Source organism: Zootoca vivipara, chromosome 11 (assembly GCF_965207765.1).
Source record: "Zootoca vivipara chromosome 11, rZooViv2.hap1.1, whole genome shotgun sequence".
Taxonomy (NCBI): domain Eukaryota; kingdom Metazoa; phylum Chordata; class Lepidosauria; order Squamata; family Lacertidae; genus Zootoca; species Zootoca vivipara.
Window position 1 is genome coordinate 18,359,491 of NC_142594.1, and position 21,952 is coordinate 18,381,442.

A 21,952-nucleotide genomic window follows, 5' to 3' on the forward strand; every position below is an offset into this window, starting at 1 on the left:
ATTTTTATTGGAATTTTATTTACAACATAACACAAAGCCCCACCCCCCAATACACAAATTCACCCTCATTAAACGTGAACATAACATACAGTGAACATAACATACAACAATACAAACAACCAAATAAAATACTTCCTTTACCCTGTATCTGGCCTCCTTATTTACTTCTTATAATCTGTTTCCTTTATGAATAATTATTAAGTTTTTTTTCTAATTATAACTTAAATATCCGCAAAGTCTCCTGCAGACATTAATCAAAACAAGTCCAGGTGTATTTTGGGGCACTGTTTTGTGAAGTATTCTCTGCATTTCCCCCATGCTTTTTGAAACTCTTGTGTAGTGTGATCTCTACTTGCCAGTTCAATATACTCAGTTTATCTTGCAATTCCTTTTTTGTTGGCACAGTTTCAGCAACATCTTGACCTGATAGCTCAGTTGGTAGAGCATGAGACTTGTAATTTCAGGGTTGTGGGTTCGAGCCCCATGTTGGGCAAAAGATTCCTGCATTGCCAGGACTTGGACTAGATGACCCTTGTGATCCCTTCAACTCTATGATTCTATGTGTTCTCGAGGGCCAATTTTCCCCCACACTAGGACTGGATCTAGAAATATCAAAAAAGCGATTCAGTTAAAAGGGAAATCCCGTTGGAGAAAGACAGGACTCCACAGCGACATCTGGTGTCACAATGTTATAACTCAAATATAACTCTTTACTAATGTAGCTGAGTCCTAGCTTAAAAGGACAGCCCTTTTCCTTGTTTAAAAAAAAGATATGCTTTGTTTTGTTCAGAATTATAGCATTATCAAAACAACCAACCTTAACATGAATACAACTAATGAAGGCTCAGATCCTAGGCATACTTATTTGGGGTATGCCCCCATTGAAGAAGATCATATTTACTTCTGGGTAAACATGCACAAGACTGGGATATAACATTTCATTAATTGGGCAGTAGACCTGAAGTTTAGTTTTAACACCAGAGAAAATCCCTTAAAACAATAACGTCTTTGAAAGGCTGTTAATAGTTGCTTTCCTTCTCTGGAGCTCACTAAAGGAAATGCTACAATTATTTTCTTGCATTCACTGGAGGCAGCAGATCAAGGGAGGCGTTGGGCTACCCTTCAGCTTAATTAAGTAACTCTGCTTAGATCTCTCTTTGACCTTTTTGTGTGGGGGTGGGGAGAGCCAAAGAACGCACTGTTTTGATTTTGTGCCTTTGTGCCACTGCCTGAATAAAATATAAATCAGAGTTCCCCTGTCACAATTCACTCCATTTCCAGGGAAATTTTCCTTTCTTTAATTAGGCATTGAGCCAGCATATCCATTCCAGGCCAATGCATGATAACCCAGCACCAGTATATCTATTGCAGGCCAGCTGGAAAAATTCTATTAGGTGCATTAGCATGTTTATTTCTTGAGTATAAGGAACTCAGAATGAAACCTCCCCATGGGTCTTTTGGCAGGAGGGAAGTTTCTCTCTTCACACATTTTTGCCCTTTGGGGCAAATTTTAATGGGAATATAACATCATAATAATAATAATACTTATATTATTTATAAGCCACCCTACTGACTGGGTTGCCCCAGCCATTGTAGGCGGCTTCCAAAAAATTCTTAAAACACAAAAAACCTCAAGAAACCTCCCTGCACAAGGCTGCCTTCAGATGCCTTCTAAAAGTCAGATAGTTGTTTATTTCCTTGACATCTGATGAGAAGGCGTTCCACAAGGTGGGCGCAATGACCAAGGCGGCCCTCTGCCTGGTTCCCTGTAACCTCACTTCTCGCAATGAGGGAACCGTCAGAAGGCCTAGATCTCAGTGTTCTGGCCTATAATTGCTCTCTTACAGGTAAAAGGATAAAGGGACCCCTGACCATTAGGTCCAGTCGCGGACGACTCTAGGGTTGCGAGTAGATAAATAGGTACCGCTCTTACAGGTAGAGAAGCCTTAATTTAAGATGAGACCTTGGGAAGTGCATGGAACTTCAGGCAGTTTTAGGAAAAGCATCACGTGTCCTTCTCCACAGGTGCTTGTTACATGTTAGGGCTACAGACAGGCTTTGTGGGAGGCTTATAGCTGGACCAATATGGCAACATTTCCAATAAACATTGTCTTGTTTGTGGGATGCGAGTTGAATGGGACTGGTCCTTACTGGCCTGCCTAAGCTATTGAAACTCCTTCTAAGGTTTTCTTTTCTGGTGGAAACAGCAGCTTAACATTACTGTGCAGCTGACTATCTAAAACAGGGGTGTCAAACTCAAATTCATCGAGGGCCGCATCAGCAGTTTGGTCACCCTCAAAGGGCCGGTAGGACTATGTGTCCACTCTTTATTATCATAAATTATTGTCACTGCATTCAATTATTACTGTTTTTTGTAATAATGTAAGTAATAACTAGCTCTGAAAGCAGAAACATAGTCAGAATAATGGCAAGTAGATATTCAAATGTACAATTATTGTACAATTTATTGAAAAATGATTTTTGGTAACTGCACTGGGTGGTGGAGGCTCACTAGGGTTTCATGCAGGAGCTTTGCAGAGCTACTGGTACCTGGAGATGCTGGGGTCCTTCTGCATGCAGGACAAATGTTCTGCCAGTGAGCCACCACCCTTCACCAAAGAGACTGGCTGAGGTTGACTCACTGGAGCTGTTCTCCTGGTTCCAGGGTTTAAGGGCCAGAAGTATAAAGCAGCATCCTACCGTGTTTTCCCTTTTTAAAGACACCGTCTTATAACTTTTTTTCCTCAAAAAAACACAGGGTGGCTTATTTTCGGTGGGTGTCTTTTTATTATTATTACTGTAAGTGGTTCCAGCAGCACGCGCAGAGGTTCATCTGGACCTGAGTCTTTTTTTCTTCTTTTTGGTACCAGGTGAAAACGTTGTATTACCCCAGACTTTTTGGATGTGGTTTTATGACCATGTTACTGCTGGTTTTTTTTCTAAATAAATGTGTTCTCCTTTAAAGTTGGTTTGAATGAGGCTTGGGGTGCTCTGCGCGCGCTGCTGGGTGACAACCCGACAAGCCTCCTCCTGCCAGCTCCCAGAGGCTTGGGACGGCACCCAGCAGCACGCACAGAGCGCCCCGAAGCCTCTGGAAGCCGGCAGGAGGAGGAGGCTTGCTGGGTCGTCACCCAGCAGCGCGCGCAGAGCGCCCCTAGCCTCCGGCAGCCAGCAGCAGCAACGCTCCCACAGACTCGGGGCACTCCGCGCGCGCTGCTGGGTGACGACCCGGCAAGCCTCCTCCTCCTGCCGGCTCCCAGAGGCTTGGGTCGGCACCCAGCAGCGTGCGCATAGCGCCCTGAGTCTCTGGGAGCGTTGCTGCTGCTGGCTGCACTTTGAATCCTCCTGCTCCTCCACGCGGCGCTGTTGGGTGCTTTGTTTGTGCTTCAGCAGCAGTAGCAGCAGCCGATTCCAGGCGCCGAGCCGTGGCAGGAGGAGGATTCAAAGTGCTACAGAGCACTGCTGCGTTGCAGAGGCTTGGGACTCTCCGTGCGGCGCTGCTGGGCGCTGACCTGGCAAGCTGCCTCCTCCTTCTCCTGCTGTGGCTCGGGGTGCTCCATGCAGCGCTGCTCCAGCCGCCTTTCTACCCCCCCAGGCCCCAGCTGTTTGTCGGCGCTTTGTCGGCTGGCTGGGGCGCTCGGCGGGCCACATGACGAGGTCTGGCGGGCCGGATTTGGCCCCCGGGCCTTGTGTTTGACACCCGTGATCTAAAACATACATGGCATTCAGAGTGATGAGCACCACTGATGCCCCATGAACCTACTTATACAGATATTTTCCCTAGGAAGCCAGTAAATCTAGAATTTTTAAAGAGAGAATTTAATCATCTGCTATAGTAACTCTTAGATACGGAGCTAAATTTAGATACTCCAATTTATGCCATTCCCACTTGACTTGCGTGCAGAGCTTGGGAGGTTATTTGAAAGATTGAATGTGAAAAGAGGAAAGTGAAAGCTAATTGAGAAAGGGAGTTCCATGTAAAATAATTGAAAGAGACATTTGTGAGCAAAGGCAGACAACAAATGATGCTGTGGGTGTGTTTTTAAGCCTTTTATTTATTGACATTGATGAGGCTAAATAGGGTAGGATATTTTAATATGTAAATTACCAGTTTAAACAGATTACCCAGAGCTTACTGCTTAACCCAGTGGTACAAATACTTGGGGAAATTCCACTCAGAACATAAGATGAGCCTACCTAGATCAGACAAAAGCCTGTCTAGCCTAGTATCTGACTTCTTGTAATATGCTAACTGATGCCTATTCAAAACTCAGAAAGCAGAACATGGGAAATAGCTTCTCGCAGTGGTTTCCCCCAATTATTTTGATATTTAGAGGAGTGCTATCTCTAATCCTGGGGGTAGTATATTCCCATCATGACTTACAGATCACCAATATAGCAAATGTAAAAGTATAAACCTTTAAATATGTCATATAGAAATACTTACATGGGGCTTTCAGTGGTACCCCATCTAAGAAATTGATTGGACTGCATCTACTTAGCTTCAGAAATACTGTAGTGTCAGTTTTTTGAACAGCTTGTAAGGTCCAAAGTGCATAGATGAAGCACAAATACTTTGCCATATGCTGGTGTTCTGTACAGACAACGTAATTGTTTTTGTCCCCAGACACACTGAAGCCAACATTTGGCTGTCTTTCTCCCTGTGAAGCCACCTAAGCTAGGTTTTGGAGAATGCTGGAAAGAAATCAATGCTGTCCAGCCTTCCGCACGTCAAAGGAAGGGCAACAGTACCCATCCCCTCAAGGCCTCCTCTATGATGTAACAATGATTCTGTTTTATCATTTGAAGCTGTGATCTCAGCCAGTAATAAGATATTGGCAACAACTCTTGCAGACATCAGAGTTTGCTTCCTTGTGTTCCTGACAGTCACTAGTGACTAGTCATTGAAGATGGGTGTGGGAAGCAACTGCTTGAAATACGTAGACTCTGACTCTATCAAACATTTATAAGGCTGCACAGAATGCCATATCAGGTCTTTTAGAAGATATACATGGAGTGTGTGTTTTCCACAATGGACATTTGTACAAATCAAGTTTATTTTTGTGATGTAATAATAATATGGCATCAGTGCAAATTAAATCTTTACAAGATGGGTGGTGATTTCGTAATTGTGAGGTTTCAGGCAGTTTCATTTTTAAAGAAGGTATATATTTAATTCAGCATGCTTTTTGCTGCTCATGGTGCATGAGCATCTACAGTCCTAAGCCTCTACTGGTTTTGAGAGTTGCAAGGGAAATCAATTTTGCCTTCTCCCCTCTAGTTCTGTCAAACTGTGTTACACTTAGACCTTTTCAGTGATGGGCAAACTCTCTTCATTCGGTTGGGAATTTGCATAGCAATTATGAAACTGGAGAATGTTCAGGGAAAGTTCCCTTAGCTCCCAAAGTAGAAAATCTGACAACTGTTGTGCTGTTTTAATGCTATTGTGTTATTGTGTATTTTAATTATGAATATGTTTAGTTCAGTGTTTGTGTAATTGTTTTCATACTTTGCAAGCCACCTAAAAACTATTTTACTTATTAGTATATAAATTAATAGAATTAATTATTATTATTATTATTCCACTCCAACTTGCTTCCCGTCCTTTATCTTTCTGATCAAATATAGCCATACTAAAGACATTGTGTGTTCTGGAGAAATTTAATTTCCCAGGGTCCTTGGTAGCTGTATCAATGCTGTTGCAGCTTTTTAGGCCCAAGAATGTGGAGCTAAGGGCATAAGAAATACAGCCTTCTTTTTGCCACTGCTGCAGTTCCCAGGTAAGTGGTGGCAGGAGAGACTGGAATAAATATTTCTCTGGCTCAGGTTATTATCTAAACCAAAGAATAACTATCAGGCAAATAGCATCTGGTTTGGAATACATGCATGAATACCAAATTCATATTCGAAATTGTGTATATACGTGTTTTGGAGACACCACTAGGCTTTGCTTTTCTCTTACCTCCACACAGTGCTTGTGCCAAGTTATTTTACTCCCTATGTAAGGCTAGCTACTTGCACCCCCTTTTAAAAAAATGCTAACTATGGTTTTTAAAAACAGGTTGCAAAAAATTTGAAAAGAACAAAATTTGAAACTGCTGTATTTATTTTACATTGGAAGAATAAGCAATACAACAGTCTTTGATTATCTTTCTCAAATACAAAAGAAAATGTTTTACACACAAATAATTTTGAATAATCTTGTGAACTGAAGTCCTAAAAATTTCAATTTCAGGCACATCAAAACCACACTTTCTGTTCATTTTCCTTTGCAAATTTTGTCACCAATTCCTTCAGGTCAAGTGCTGGTGCTTGGGCATGTTCAATTGATATAGTTGCCAAGTCAACTAGTGTCTTTTGCAACATTTTTGAGCGTATGTAAAATTATAAAAGTTTGAGCTTTGAGAAACTGTGTTCACCACCGGCCTGATTCAGATGTTATGACAAAACATGGTTTATGGTTGTGAGGATGAGCACTGGGCTCAATTTCTCACCCTCTTCTTCCTCATTCACTTATGAGGAGGTAATTTAAAGTTTCCATTGTAGTTTGGAACAAACCACCGTTTCTAATTTTGTCCAAATTTGGGAAACTCTGCTATGCAAAAACCATAGCTAGTTAAGAAAGCAGACGATTAAACTATGATTTGACATTCTAGCTTTTAAACTGAATGTCTGAAATAGAAATAGAAAACTGCTCCAAACTATGAAGGAAAGGATGAAATGAAGAAGTGTGTGAGTCTGAGGCACATACACAAAGGAGTGGGGAATGCACAAGCCCAATGTTTCCTGAAGAATGTTGTCAAGGTTTTCTGAGAGATCTAAATGTGATCACTCAGTCTGAGAAAGTGGTGTGACTAATGATCTGATCTTATAGGTCACTGTTTTAGAATATTGGTGAATAATTGAGCATCAGTATTTTCTGCCAGTTCAATGCCAAATTTACAGTATGCCCCAGGCTAAATTGTGCTGTAGCAATGCTACTGTGCAAAGGATAGCTTCGAAAATTTCAGTAGGCACAGAGAATGAGTAGGGCTTTCTCTGTGTTTTCCTCCAGGATAATCAAGTCTAAACATCTATCTGCTTTAGCAGACAGCTTTCTTTTTACCCATTTGACTAAAAAATATAAATCTAATCATTTATTTGTGGAAATGAATGTTCAGTTGGCACTTGTTCAAATTAAGAGAACTCTCAGAGTCCAAGAGGAATAATCTACACTGTGGGTTCAGTTTAGTGCTATGCTCCATCTCGCATTATAGCTCATTGTAAAAGCATGAAGCTGAAATTCTAACTTGCTGGTTTTATAGATCAGCAATGTATTATCAAGAGCATCCATTGGAGGACAGTAGAACACAGCAAATCAGGAGTGGCTACATATCGCTGATGTTCCAAAGGGTCTTTAAATGTGTTTTAATAATATTTTTCTTCTTCTGCATAGCAAGAGTCATGATCAGCATTGCTCTTTATCCTCACATATATGCCATCCTCCCCCATCCCATGTAATGTTATCCTGAGTGGTTAGGAATATCCTTACTGAATAGCTATGAAGAATAAGTTTTATTTTACTTATTACTCATGACTTGCGAAGAATTCACCCAGGCACTAACCAAGCTGAAAGCAGCTTATATACATACCTGGACAAACACACCACATGCGTCCATAGACTGTAATCTGGATTCCACTTCTGCAATGTGGAACTTGCTACTCCTTTAACTACTCATACTCTGCTGTATCTCAGCTGTCCTTATGGTGGTCTGCTTTTAGCTTGGTGGGTCCCAAATTGTTTAGGCCTGTATTGATGATGTCCACTTTCCCACACTGTCACACGCTATGAGCTTTTAGGTGGCTTTCTTATGACTCAGCAGTAATATTAATATACTCTTTTAGTCCCACTGGCTTCCCTCAGGTTTACTTCAACGAATATTCCAGGACTCATTTAACTTGAAATGGTTCAAATAGTTTAATGTGCATTAAAGCCAGCACCTTCATTGTCTGCTATAACTTTCTTTTATGGACATTGATTGTGCATAAGTACATTCCAGAAACAGTCCCTATTTTCATGTTTCAACGTTGGAGGGTGTGCAATGGGCCACATGATCCCTTACAAGAATAATAAATTGTTAATGATTGGTCTCTGTTATTTAGTCAAGGGATTATCAGATATATTATAACTGATCTATTGAAAACAAGAAAATTAATCCACTAAAATCTCCCCAATTTACAATGAAATCGCTCAGACTGGTAAGAACGTAAGTGATGCTGCTGCTCACAGCCAAAGTGAATGTAGAAGTGTGTAATATTATCCTGATTCCCCCCTTGGGAAACTGAAAAACAAATTCCGGAGAGAAAACTTGAGATTAGAGTAGCAGCAAAAGAAGGGGGAAAGGAGATGTGTTTAACCATTTATTGTCCCGCCAAGCAGCTTCCCTCTATTGAAATTTAAATCCCCGTGGAGAAAAAGCCATTGTGGGGAGGGGGCCTAATAGGAAAGGGAGGGAAAAAAAAGTGTTTCATACCTCCACAGCTTCTCGGAAGAAAATTGTGCCCTCAGAGTTTGACCTTCAGGCACTCTTATGTCATATGACATTACATAAACTATTGATTCAACTGCAGCTGTTAATGCTAATAATGAATTCTTCTTTAAAAGGGTCCCTTTAGACTAGTATCTCCTGCAGTCATTTTCAGGTCCCTCCAGAATGGTGTTTTGTTTTGTTTTGGTGGGTATATTTTGCAAATACAGTAGTGCATTTGTGGTGGATTTACACTAGACTGTCCATATATAATTCTGCTTTATTAGTAGCTCTGTGATGCTTCTCCAGTATTTAACAAGATTATTGCTGTGTGTAGGGGCACTCTTATACACAAAGAGCGGACCCCCTCATGTGGAACATTTGTGGTATAAAAGTTACAGGATTTCAAGGGGAGTTACAGGACATGCAAGGGACATGGGTGGCGCTGTGGTCTAAACCACAGAGCCTAGGGCTTGCCGATCAGAAGGTCGGCGGTTCGAATCCCCGCGACGAGGTTAGCTCCCGTTGTTCGGTCCCAGCTCCTGCCAACCTAGCAGTTTGAAAGCACGTCAAAGTATAAGCAGATAAATAGTTACCACTCCGATGGGAAGGTAAACGCCGTTTCTGTGTGCTGCTCTTGTTCGCCAGAAGCGGCTTAGTCGTGCTGGCCACATGACCCGGAAGCTGTCTGTGGACCAACGCCAGCTCCCTAGACCTATAGAACGAGATGAGCGCCGCAACCCCAGAGTCGTTTGTGACTGGACCTAAAGGTCAGGGATACATTTACCGTTACCTTTACAGGACGTGCACTTATTGGATATGAAGCAGTATGTCCTCAAAAGCTTTGTAGGCACTTTTAGTAGTGAAAGCAAGATAATGTCTAACTGCCTCGATACTACCATGAATATAAATAATCATGAATGCATAATAAAATCATGTTTGAAGGGGCCCCTACTTGTTGGTTTCACTGATTTTTATACTTTAGTATGATGCAAAGTTCTGGCTTACTATATTATTTTCCCTTGGGGTTGATACACACACACACACACACACTGTATATATCTATATATATATATATATAGAGAGAGAGAGAGAGAGAGAGAGAGAGAGAGAGTTGACAGAGTCACTTAGTTACACAGAATATTATTTTGCACTCTTGCCTAGGAGCATGTTTTCAAGTAATTAAAACGACAGCCCACCATTTGACCTGTGTGGAAGAGAGACGGTGCCAAGATTCTGAAGGTTTGCAACAAATACATGCACAAATACGTTGACGTGCAAACTGTTAAATTAGTCCATACAATTGTGTTCGGTATTCTGCATGGCCCTAGATGAGGTTAATGCAATCCCTCCACTGGTCTGTGTAATTGCTCTGGGCTTGAGATGGTAATCCCATAAATCATTTCCAATCAGTATCACAACAAAATAAAACAGCATTTCAGTAGAATTTTTACAGTGCAGTTCTAGGCATGAGTGACCTCGGAGGGACTTACTTCTGAGGAGGCATGCAAGGGATTGTATCAGAAACACTGTTGAAATACCAATTTATTTTATTATGATCCTGATTGACTATGATTAAAGTAACTGCCACGGGACTTGCTCCGAGGTGGGCGAGCTTAGAACCATAGCCTTAGGACAGAGCTGGGCCAGTCACTGGGCAGAGTGAGGCCACTGCTTCAGGTGGCACAAGCCCCCCAGGTGGCACTCCTGTAAGTGCCCTGCCAGTGCTGGACAAATGCTGCTGCCAGTGGTACCAATTTTGGGCAAGATCACACCCATTTTGTGAAAGAGCTTGCCTGAAATCAATGCACTCTTGCCTAAAATTGACAGGGTGCATAGCGGCAGCAGAGTGGGCAGTGTCAGCGATGGTGGTGGCAGCAGCAGGTGTGGTGGTGGTGGGAGAGGCGGCAGGGCAGAGTCGCTCATCCCATTTCACCTCAAGCAGCAAAACAAGATTCATTGCCTGTCTTAGGAGCTCTACAGATATCACCCTGATCCAGTAAGAATGATCTGTACAGAGAACCAGGCTTCTACATATGGATTATGGTACTGATACCATGCATTGCGTATGAAAGAGTCCAGGTTTGTTCATGCCCAGGCATCCTCAGTTTGAAGCATCAGGTAACAGAAGATGGGAAAGGCCTTTGACTAACAGAGCTCTGGAAGAACGGCTGCCAGTCAGAGTAGAATCATAGAATCATAGAGTTGGAAGAGACCACAAGGGCCATCAAGTCCAACCCCCTGCCAAGCAGGAAACACCATCAAAGCATTCCTGACAGATGGCTGTCAAGCCTCTGCTTAAAGACCTCCAAAGAAGAAGACTCCACCACACTCCTTGGCAGCAAATTCCAGTGCCGAACAGCTCTTACTGTCAGGAAGTTCTTCCTAATGTTTAGGTGGAATTTTCTTTCTTGTAGTTTGAATCCGTTGCTCCGTGTCCGCTTCTCTGGAGCAGCAGAAAACAACCTTTCTCCCTCCTCTATATGACATCCTTTTATATATTTGAACATGGCTATCATATCACCCCTTAACCTTCTCTTCTCCAGGCTAAACATACCCAGCTCCCTAAGCCGTTCCTCATAAGGCATTGTTTCCAGGCCTTTGACCATTTTGGTTGCCCTCTTCTGGACATGTTCCAGCTTATCAGTATCCTTCTTGAACTGTGGTGCCCAGAACTGGACACAGTACTCCAGGTGAGGTCTGACCAGAGCAGAATACAGTGGTACTATTACTTCCCTTGATCTAGATGCTATACTCCTATTGATGCAGCCCAGAGTAGATACTACTGCCCTAGGTAAACAAAAAATCTGACCTGGTACAAGGCAGCTTCATGAATCTCCATATCAGGATTGTGGAGGAAATGTCCTGTCTTCCAACACTCAGAGGTAAAGTATGCAGAATGGTGTGCTGTGTGTCTCTAGGTTGAGGAAGGTCTTCATTTCCCCCTCCATCCTGAACTGACAGTCCTGTAAAAAATGACAATGCTGCCTCTCTCTTTGGGTTGAGGATGTATGTGAAGTTCCCTGGAGCAGCAGTACCCTTTGTATTTACTGATGGGAAGCTGAAGCTGAGGTGCAATAGTTTTTCCAAGGCTACTTTAGGAATTTACAGTTGAGCAATGATTGGAAGCTAAGTTCTACACATATGTACACATGCATGTACACACACGTCCTTGGATCTAGAGAGGCGTGAGTAGAGGCCTGTGTGTATAATGGGGATTTCCTTCCTCTTTCCCCCCATGCTACAGCTCTGTATCACTACAACTGAGGACCAGGGGACCTTTTGCAAAGCACACATGTGATTCAAGAAGGGAGGAATGGGCAGAAATCAAGGACCCCCATCCATGTGCAAGCAAAAATTCCTTCTGTTCTTTCAGTGCCAACAGTGGCCCTTTTAAATCAGAGGCTTCCTAATGTTAAACATTGTAAAGCCATCATATATATTTTTGTTATGCATCAAGAGACAGTATAGCAGACACCCATGTATTTCTGTGTTTCCTCTTTTGTAGCTGTCAGACTTTCCCAACTTTATGGAAGGTGCCATTCATATGTTCTGCTACAGAAGTAACAGCTCAAAAGCAAAATCATTGCTGCCCCATAAGTCCCTCACTATCCATTTGAGCAGTGACTTGTGTTTCTGTTTCTCTACAAGGCACCAAGAACTATAGGCTGCAAGATCTTGGGATCGACTTATGCTTTTAAATGAGTTGTAAATTGAAATGGCCTGAAGACAAAAGGTTTGCATTACTGACACCAAACATCAAAATTAGGATTCAGCATGAATCCTAATGGATTTATAAGCCATGATACAATATTTTCTATTTCTTTTTCCTTGCAGATTTTTGAGTTTTTCCTATCTGTCATTTATCTGTCTCACTGGAGATTTAGTTAGTAAGTTATATAAATAAGTGCGGCATATAGGTTCATTAGATTGATAGGAAGAGACACCTTGTCACTTGTGAAAAGATCAGGTATATAAATGGAGCCAAATTAAGTCTAGTTACAGGCCAGTAAATTACGAAATAATTGACAGGAGTCTGGCCACATTTGTCTGCAGGCTCCTTCTATCACAACCTGTGCAAATGACAAGAATTGTACCTATTCGTAAGAACTAGATCTGGACAATGCAGTTTCACCAAATGAATCGTAGTAACAGCAGCAACAATGAGGAAGCCTTTGGCAGGGTATGCAACGAGTATTTCAATAAATAGTTAGGATTATATCTCGATTCATTGCTGATGGGAGTGTGCTGTTAAGTTTGCTGTGTACGTGACCCAGGTTTTTGTGATTATTGGATGTCCTTAACAAATATAAAAAAGATTGCAAAGGAAGAAGCACGTTGGCAGGAAATTAAACTAGGGATATAATTTCTAGGCTGGGGGACTGCTCCGGAGCATGTTCCATTGACAAGGTTCTAGATGGAGAATTTTCTAGAAAAAACATCAAGTGCTCACACACAGCCTAAAATTTCTTTCTGACACTGCTACTTAAATACCTGTCTGATCCTGATTTTTTTCTTGTGCACAGACTGTAGCTGTGTAACTATTCTTATCTCCTTTGTTCAAGGGGACCCCAAGCAGTACCCATGATTTTTTCAATTTTGTCCTCAGAACAACCCTTCAAGGTAGGTTAGATTGAGAGATAGTGACAAGCTGAAGGTCACCCAGTGAGCTTCCTGGCCAAGTGGGGATTTGAACTGTGGTCTCCTCAATCCTAGTTTAATATCGTTTCTGCTATTCCATACTGACTCAATCTTTCTCTATGAGGCAACTGCTGCATTTATCCTTATTCTGTGCCTACTTGACTAGCAATGACTAGAGGCAGTTCATTAAAACGAATCACAGATTTGCCAAAATTGTAACCAATGTGCCACCTACTTTTCAGTATCAGTTGGGGACAGAAAACAGCAGCCCCGGGTAAAGCTAATTCACCGTAGACTAAATGCTACAAGATACAATATAGTGATGAGGAATCTAGAGTTGGTGGACCTAATCTATGCCATGCCCCCTCCCGACTCCCTGAACTGGGATGGGGTCTTCTCATCCCCATTGCGGTGCGCTGGGTGGGAAAGGGTTATATACATGCACAGGTCTTCTAACAATCAGCAGCAATGTTTAGTACCAACCAAGGACTAGATCAAACATTTCTCTTTGCTAGTACTGGTAGTGAAAAATAGCTGAGAAATGAACCATTTTTTGAATTCCATATATTTGGTGGAGGTGGTCTGAGTTTATTTCACCTTTTGTGTGATATACCTCTTGGGCTTCCCAGGCACTCTTCTATTTAGGTAATAACATTTGGAACACATGTTGGTAGATCGACGTCAGCAAAAAAGTTACAATAGAAATGGGGCCCTGGTTTATTTTCATAAAATCAAAACTCATTCAGAGAGTCAGAGCTGCGCTTTAGAGTCTGACCGTGTGAACTTTCTCTGTTCCAGCAAAGAATTGTGAAAGTTAAACCTTTCTTTACCTCTGAAGATATAGAATCCTATGAGCTTACATCAAAACCGTTCTATCAGTTTTTGGTGTGCTTCTTAAAAAGTTCAATATACCAGAAATCAGTTTGACAGACCCATCAGATAAGATCACATCATCTCAGTGATGTTAAAAGCTTAGGGCATTATATTTCTCCAGCTGTTACTTCCTGATAGCAGGAAACTGATTAGTTAAGCTCCCTTTGATTTTTCTTTTACCTTATCTGTATGCTGTGATGGAGGTAGTTACTGGTCAATTTGCATATGGTAGGCATATTGGAGAGCATAAATGTGACTTTCCCCTTCCTATAATTGCCCTTAGTATTGCAGGTATTTGGGGAATTCAGGCTGCAGTCCTATACCCATCTACCCAGGAGCACATCTACCCTGTTGAACACAGTGGGACTTAGGTTGAATAGACATGTATAGGATTGTGCTGTCAACAGCAGAATTTTGATTCTAAACTATTTGAGATTAAGAAATTAAACATGAAATGAAGGCTAAAGTGTTGCCTGGCATATCTACATTTCCCAAAATTTAATATTTCCCTATCTATTAATCTGTTTATGAATTGGCAGAGGAGCGCCATAGCCCTGGCAGGGATACAAAAACATTCACTGTTAAATATTTGCTTGAGTGCAGTGAATCAATCTGTATTGCCCAGATGTTGTTCATTCTTTAAACAATAATTTCCAATTTCACCCTATCTGCACAGAGATTAATTTTTCCACATAGGTACATATATTTATGGCTGCAACAGTAACCCACCAATATATTGTTCTATTTAATGGCACCTTCACAAAAGTTGTAATCCAGAAGCATTAATATTGTGGTGGTTGGCCATTAATTTCACTGGAATGTGGACTATTTCCAAATTCTTATCAAAAGTAAATGAAAACTGATGGCATGGAGAAATGTGTATGGTATCCCTCTGGATTGCCTTGTGGCAGGTGATACTGGGATTATTGTTATACAGTGGCTCCAGTCTTTCCTGAGGTATAATTCTGGACATTCATCAAATGCAGAGGTTTGAACTAGATGACCCCTCCAACTCTACAGTTCTATGATTTTAAGATATGTGATTTGGGCATGTCAGTGATATATTTTTCTTGGTCTGATGTTATCTGTATCAATTTTTGTATTGATGAGAACCTTGATGTTTGCAGTTTGTCGTGTACTTTTAAATTACATTCTTGTAGTATGGGGGTTAACAGCAGGAGAACAAAAGTGGATTTTGTGAGCCCTTATGGTTGCTAAGAGACCTATACTTCGAGCCTGGATGGATATAAAACCCACCACCTATTGCACAATGGTCTGAGGATCTCACTGCCGACATTAAAACACATTTCTTACTACTACCAATTTCTGGTGGATACCTGTTTGCACATTTAGATTACTAATATCAATTTAAATTAAAGATGAATGCATTGATTTTGTATTCATAATGGGAGATGATGGGGTTTTTTTTAAAAAAAAATTAATGTTCTCTCTCCATTTTTCTTTTGTTAAATTTGTTATTTAAAAAACCCAATAAAAATGATCAAGTCACCCAATAAAAATGATGAGGATCCATTGAAAATGTTTCAAAACAGCTGTCCCCAACCTGGTGCCCTCCCAATAATATTGTCAAGAGTTGTACAACCTTTATTGGCCATGTTAGCTGATGGTAATCGGTGTCCCAACAACACCTTGGGGGGGGGGAATCTAGTTTTGGAAGAGTCTCTTAAAACAGTACGGCACCACATGCTCTCTTTATTTCTAATCTTTCTTTTATCACATTTCACAACTGCTGTTACCTGGTATGAACAAAACATTCTACAGGGACATAAAAAAGCATTTATCTTAATTGACAGGTTTACTGCTGTACCAGGGTAGGGCTCAGCTTTTATCTCGGCTATTAATCAGCATAACTAAACCAAAGCAGTTGTAATTTATGACAACATGCACTCTGACTATTCCTATTTACAAGAGGCAGTCCCTGTTTCCTGATAACTGGCCTGATAAATTGCTGTCCTGTTTTGGCCAGTCAGGGATGCCTTGTTTCTAATGCTGTTTGAGTGAGCTGCTGGGGCTGTCATTCTTCAAGACTCCTTCCTTAGGCTTTCAATAAGTTGAACTGAGCTGGTGGATGAGTGGCTGCATCTTATCTCTAGTGCCCTAAAGGTAAACACATCCCCATGGGCCTTAAAATGCCATCCAATGCTACCTTCCCTTGTGCACTTCAGATGTAAACTTTGAGCTGTAGATAACGGGTTGGATCCAGAGTAAGATGGTCACACTTAGGTTCTGTTAAATCAGTTTTACTCATTAAGTCTCATTGATTTCAGTGGTTCCAAAGTGTGGCTCTGGATCCAACCCAATATTTTCTGGGACACTGATACATATCAAATATGTCAAAACAAAGAAACCAACGTTCTCATGGCTTTGGGTCTGAAATCACATTTTTGAAACTGGGTTGCAAGCCACAGTATCCAATTTTGTCCATCCACCCTGGGAATCTTCAGATGAAAGAAGATGGCTCGCATCTCCAAAAGGGTATGGGAGAATGTGATGCTGATGACCAATGAAGGTCTGCCAGGCTTGCGTGTTGAGCATGCTGCTTTATGGAAGTGAGTCATGGGCAACTTACACCACCAGGAGCGATGCTTCAACACTTTCCATACGCTGCGTCAGGAAGATTTTGGGCATCACAGTGCAAAGCCCACATACCCAGCATATTCACACTCCTGTCTCAGCGACATCTTCGCTGGCTTGGTCATGCCCACGGAATGGAAGATGGCAGGATCTCCAAGGACATGTCCTATGGGGAGCTGGCTTCAGGCACCAGACCCACTGGCAACACAATTTTTCATTACAAAGGTGGCTGCAAATGTGACATAAAGGCTGGCAACACCAGCCCTGCCATGTGTGAATCCCTTGCAGATGACCACAGTGCCTGGAGACAATCAGGTTGTGCATCCACAGCAGTGACCAGAGGAGTAATAACTGCTGGGAGGGGCACAGAAAGAAGAAATGCCAGGGTACACCTGTATCAGCACAACCAGATGCCTTCATGTGCCCCAGCTGCAATAAAACATGTCTCTCTTCTATAGCCACAGCAGGTGCTGGAACTCTCCAACAATGCCCGACGGCGCACTCCCCTATTGTCTTCTGAGACAGATGGCAACCAATATGGTTACTGTATGGTTTTATGTATTTTTGTAAACCACCTATATATTTTTAATGAAATAAATATATCAGTATATAAAATAAATAGATAAATAAATACATATTTTCATAAGTAAATAAATTAAATAAGGTTGAAAGAAATTCAGCTTCAAATGGTCCAGCATCGTTGAATCACACCACTGTGATAGGCTCATGCTGTGACGCAGCAGTTACCATAGTAATTGTCTCCTTGGCAGTGGCAGCTGCTGCTGGAGATTCATTCCCCGTGTTTGCATTCATGGGATTGTTGTCTGTCACATGACAGTGTATGTTTACATTCCACAGTGGGAAGTGACGAAGACAGGATGTTTGTGTTATTGTGTTTCTTTCCTGAAGTGGGACTGTTGTCCTTTGTTCTTTCCTCTTTGCTGCCTGATGCTAGAGTGAGAGGGAGCCATGTTGCAGTGCTCTGTGTGTTTATGTGTAAATAAATGTAGATTAGCCAAATGCTGAGCTACTGAGTTCTGTTACCCAACTGCGCAAACTCTGCAGATCCGTAAGTGTGCTGATGTCAGTTGGCATCAGTCACTGTGATGTTCAGGCTGAAGAAAGCTTTTGAAGCTCCTGAACGATCGACCAGGAGGGAAGGAACATGCCAGTCAGGCATGTGTCTCTGCCAGGGTCCTACTCATGTGTAAGAGATCCTAACAGCTGCAACACTAGTTATGCAGTGACTGCTAGCACTGGGTAGTGCTATCAGTGCAACACATTCTTGCTGATGTTTCAGGCTGTTTTCCGACACAACATTTCTCAGTTTCAGGAGTTGCTGGATCTATGTGTGGCTGCCACATATAGTGAATTTCTGAACTGTAGGTGACCCCTTTCTTCAGCCACTAGGCCAGGGGTCTGCAACCTTTAAGACAAAAAGAGCCACTTGGACCCATTTCCGAAGAAAAAAAATTAACTGGGAGCTGCAAAACAGTGACGTAATTAGAAATCAGAGGGCCCCATAGCAAAATTTGCTATGCCCAATAATCAATGCCCCAAAATGCCGTAGAAAATTAATCAGGGCCCCAGTGTACCATAAATCATAATCAGTGCCTGATGTAAATAATAATTAATAATGAGGGCCCAATGTCATCCTCGTCATTATAAAAATAACTTTGAGTTTGGGCTGCCTTGATTACTGGGAATGGGCACCAGCAACCACTGCCTTATGAGTTTGGGATGCCTTGATTACTGGGAACATAGCTGCCAAGTTCTCCCTTTTTTTAAGGGAAATTCCCTTATGCTGAATAGGCTTCCTCGTGAGAAAAGGGAAAACTTGGCAGCTATGACTGGGAATGGGCACCAGCAACCACTGCCTTATGAGTTTGGGCTGCCTTGATTACTGGGAATGGGAAAACTCTGACTCCCTTATTAGGACACCTGTATGGTTTCATGTGTGTTGCTCCCATCAAGTGAACTTATAAAATTTCCTCATATTGAATCAACCCATTGATTAATACATCTACCTCAATCTCCTGACGAGGCCGGCAGGAGGCCACAGGTAGGCTGCAGGCAGGAGCAGCAGCAGCAAACACGCGCTCCGAGCCCGCAAGCCTTTTCTACTGCTGGGCGGGAAGAAGCGCGCCTGTTTAAAAAAAATAATAACTCCGCCCCCGCCCCCCGTGAGCCTATTGGCTGCAGAAATGTGGCGGGGAGGGGCTGATGCAGGGAGGGGGCCAACCACGCTCCCCGGGCTGCTAACGTCACCTTGCGTCCTTTTTGCACAGCGCACGCGTCTGGCGGGCGTGGCGGGCGCCGCCGCATGGCTCGGAGGCCTCCTCCCCTCGTATCCGCTCCGGAGCCGCAGCAAAGGTGTAAAAGAGCCACATGCGGCTCTGGAGCCGCAGGTTACAGACCCCTGCACTAGGCTGACACAGGTTAACCACTAGGTTCTTCTGGGAAGGATGAAATGTAAAGAGATTCCTTTTCCAGCTAAGCCTTGTGTGAGCCACATTGTCTTCCTGAGCTCTGCAGTGTTCCTGTGTCCTTGGTTATTCCACCTTCTATTTGGTCCTGATTTCTGACTTGATCCTGCTTCCTGGTTTTCCCTTTGGTCCTCCCCAGTCCTGATTCTCAGCCATCACAGGTGCAAACCATCTTATCTAGGAGTGGCAGGTATTGTGCAGCATAGTTAACAATGCCAGGGCTTTGAGAGCTTCAGTTGATCAATTTTGCATGCCAAAGGTCTTAAATACAATCCTTAGGATCTCCAAGTAGGATTGAGAAAGACTCCTGTTTGAATCCTGCTGCCAGCCAGGTAAAGTGGATGGATAATGAAAGAAAGAGGCAGGAAAGAAAGAAAAGAAAAGGGGAATAGGAAGGAACAAAATACACCAACTATAATAAAATGAAATGAAATGAAATAGCAACCCTTGTTCTAGATTTAATTCTGATCAATAGGAAGAAATTGGTTGAAACAGTGAAGATGCCAGATAGCTGGGGAGAAATAATAGTTTTGACTTACTGAAAGAAATGCTGAGTCTCAGTTTGAAAACTTCTAAAGACAATAATTTTAGGCTGACTTCTAAGTACTTTGCTCCTCTCATTTTATGTAATCTGCTTTAACTTCTTTAAATGCCTGCAGATTTGGTTCCAGTGTACTTTTAAATAAATGGAACTGACTGCATAGCCAGTCATAGTACAGAATAATAAAGCTTTCAGAAAACTGTTATGATCCATTATATTTCCCTTGGAAAAATGCCGGGTCCCATCAAATGTATTTCTGTTCATGTACGGCAAGTTTGCTGCTGCAAATGCCCAGTGACCGTTGTGTATAATTCAAGCAGTCATTGGTTGTGAGTTCACAGTAAATTATGTACTAATGCACCTACAATGCTAAAAAATTATGTAACTGGAAGAGGATTTTATGTGTAAAACTAACTGGTTAGAAAAGCATCGGCAAAGAGTTGCATGACTGCAATTGTTAACAGCCCTACCCCATGCATGTTTACATAGAAATCCAACTGTGCTCAATGGGGCTTTTTTCCTACTAAAAGGTAAAGGCAAAGGGAGTCATGATCATTAGGTCCAGTCGTGGACGACTTTGGGGTTGTGGCGCTCATCTCGCTTTACTGGCTGAGGGAGCGGGTGTACAGCTTCCAGGTCATGTGGCCAGCATGACTAAGCCACTTATGACGAACCAGAGCAGCACACAGAAACGCCGTTTACCTTCCCGCCGGAGCAGTACCTATTTATCTACTTGCAAATGTGTCTATTTCTGTTTCTCTGTTTCTTATTTTTCCTCTAGCAGTTTGTATTTTTTTTTAATTTCCTCATGAAAATTCATCACATTTTAGTGCAAATATCTTCTAATACACATTTTACATGTAATTTTGCCTAATATACACAGTGGTTTCCCCCCTGAAGAAATCTCTCCTAATTAATTGCATTTCTGTAAGTTATTTTCACACATAAATACATTTTGTGCACATTTTACCTTGGTATATGCATTTTGGTACACACTCCTAGGCTGCAGAGCTGCATTGCAAAATTTGGAGAAGTGTGAATTTTGAAGGGTGGCTGTATTTTATTTGAGTATTGTTTTGGGAAATGCAGATTATGTAGGCCATGCCTTTAAATGTGATCTGAATCGAATTTCTGCTCCATGCCTTCTCCTTGGTATGTTTAGGACTTTTATCCTAATTTGGGAACCTTTCAGACCCAAATTCTAACTCTTTGCAGCAGGGCTGGGGACTCTGTGGTCTTCCACCTTCCACCCTATTGGCCATGCTGCCTGGGACTTATGGAAGTCACAGGAGGAGAGGAAGTGCGACTGCATAGGAGACAAGCAGAGATGGTGAATTGGTGGCTCTCCAGATGTTGACTCCAATTCACCATCTCTGCTTGTCTCCTATGCAGTCGCACTTCCTCTCCTCCTGTGACTCTCCCTACCACTCCTTGTGATGCAATCCACTAAAGGTCATAGGCTTCATTTTACATAGGGAGTGTGTGCCAAATGTGGCACTTCTGTGATTATGGTTATTTTCAGTTTGCCAGGGTCAAAAAGTGCTTAACTACTCACCACCTTCTTGCATTGATTGTTGATGTGAGGGGACTGAAGGGCTAATACATGAGACAAGATAGTCAGTTGACCTGGGAAAAGCCTCCTTATTTTAATGATTCCATTCACAACGTTGATGAATTGGATTTTTGGAGGAGACTATAGACCTCTTCAGGTGTTCAATGAAAGATGCATGAGGAGCTACAGAAAATGTGCCAGCTAGCATCACTCTTAAACCTGATCTGAGAACAGAGAACTTCTTCTTCTCTGAGAGCCAGTGTGGTGTAGTGGTTAAGAGCGGTAGACTCGTAATCTGGGGAACTGGGTTCGCGTCTCCGCTCCTCCACCTGCAGCTGCTGGGTGACCTTGGGCTAGTCACACTTCTCTGAAGTCTCTCAGCCCCACCCACCTCACAGGGTGTTTGTTGTGGGGGAGGAGGGGAAAGGAGATTGTTAGCTGCTTTGAGACTCCTTCGGGTAGTGATAAAGCGGGATATCAAATCCAAACGCCGCCTCCTCCTTCTTCTTCTTCTTCTTCTTCTTCTTCTTCTTCTTCTTCTTCTTCTTCTTCTTCTTCTTCTTCTTCTTCCCAAGAAAGATTGTCTTCCATGAACACAGTCTTAACAGTGAGTCCGTAAGTGACTGTGGAGGCCAATTCATGATCCACATGTCATTACACAGTGGGGGTTTCCGGGTGGGAGTTGATCACGGTGAGGGTATGCCAGGCGTGCCTTCCTCTTACCATGTTTCTCCCTTCCGTCCTGAGATCGAACATC

The 21,952-nt window shown here is 42.3% G+C and overlaps 1 non-coding gene across 1 annotated transcript; it reads left to right on the top strand.

The window, feature by feature from the left end:
* Positions 1 to 420: 420 nt before the first annotated feature.
* On the top strand, positions 421 to 493 carry TRNAT-UGU (transfer RNA threonine (anticodon UGU)). The gene has a single exon. It is a non-coding gene; the product is annotated as a tRNA-Thr (tRNA).
* Positions 494 to 21,952: the final 21,459 nt, after the last annotated feature.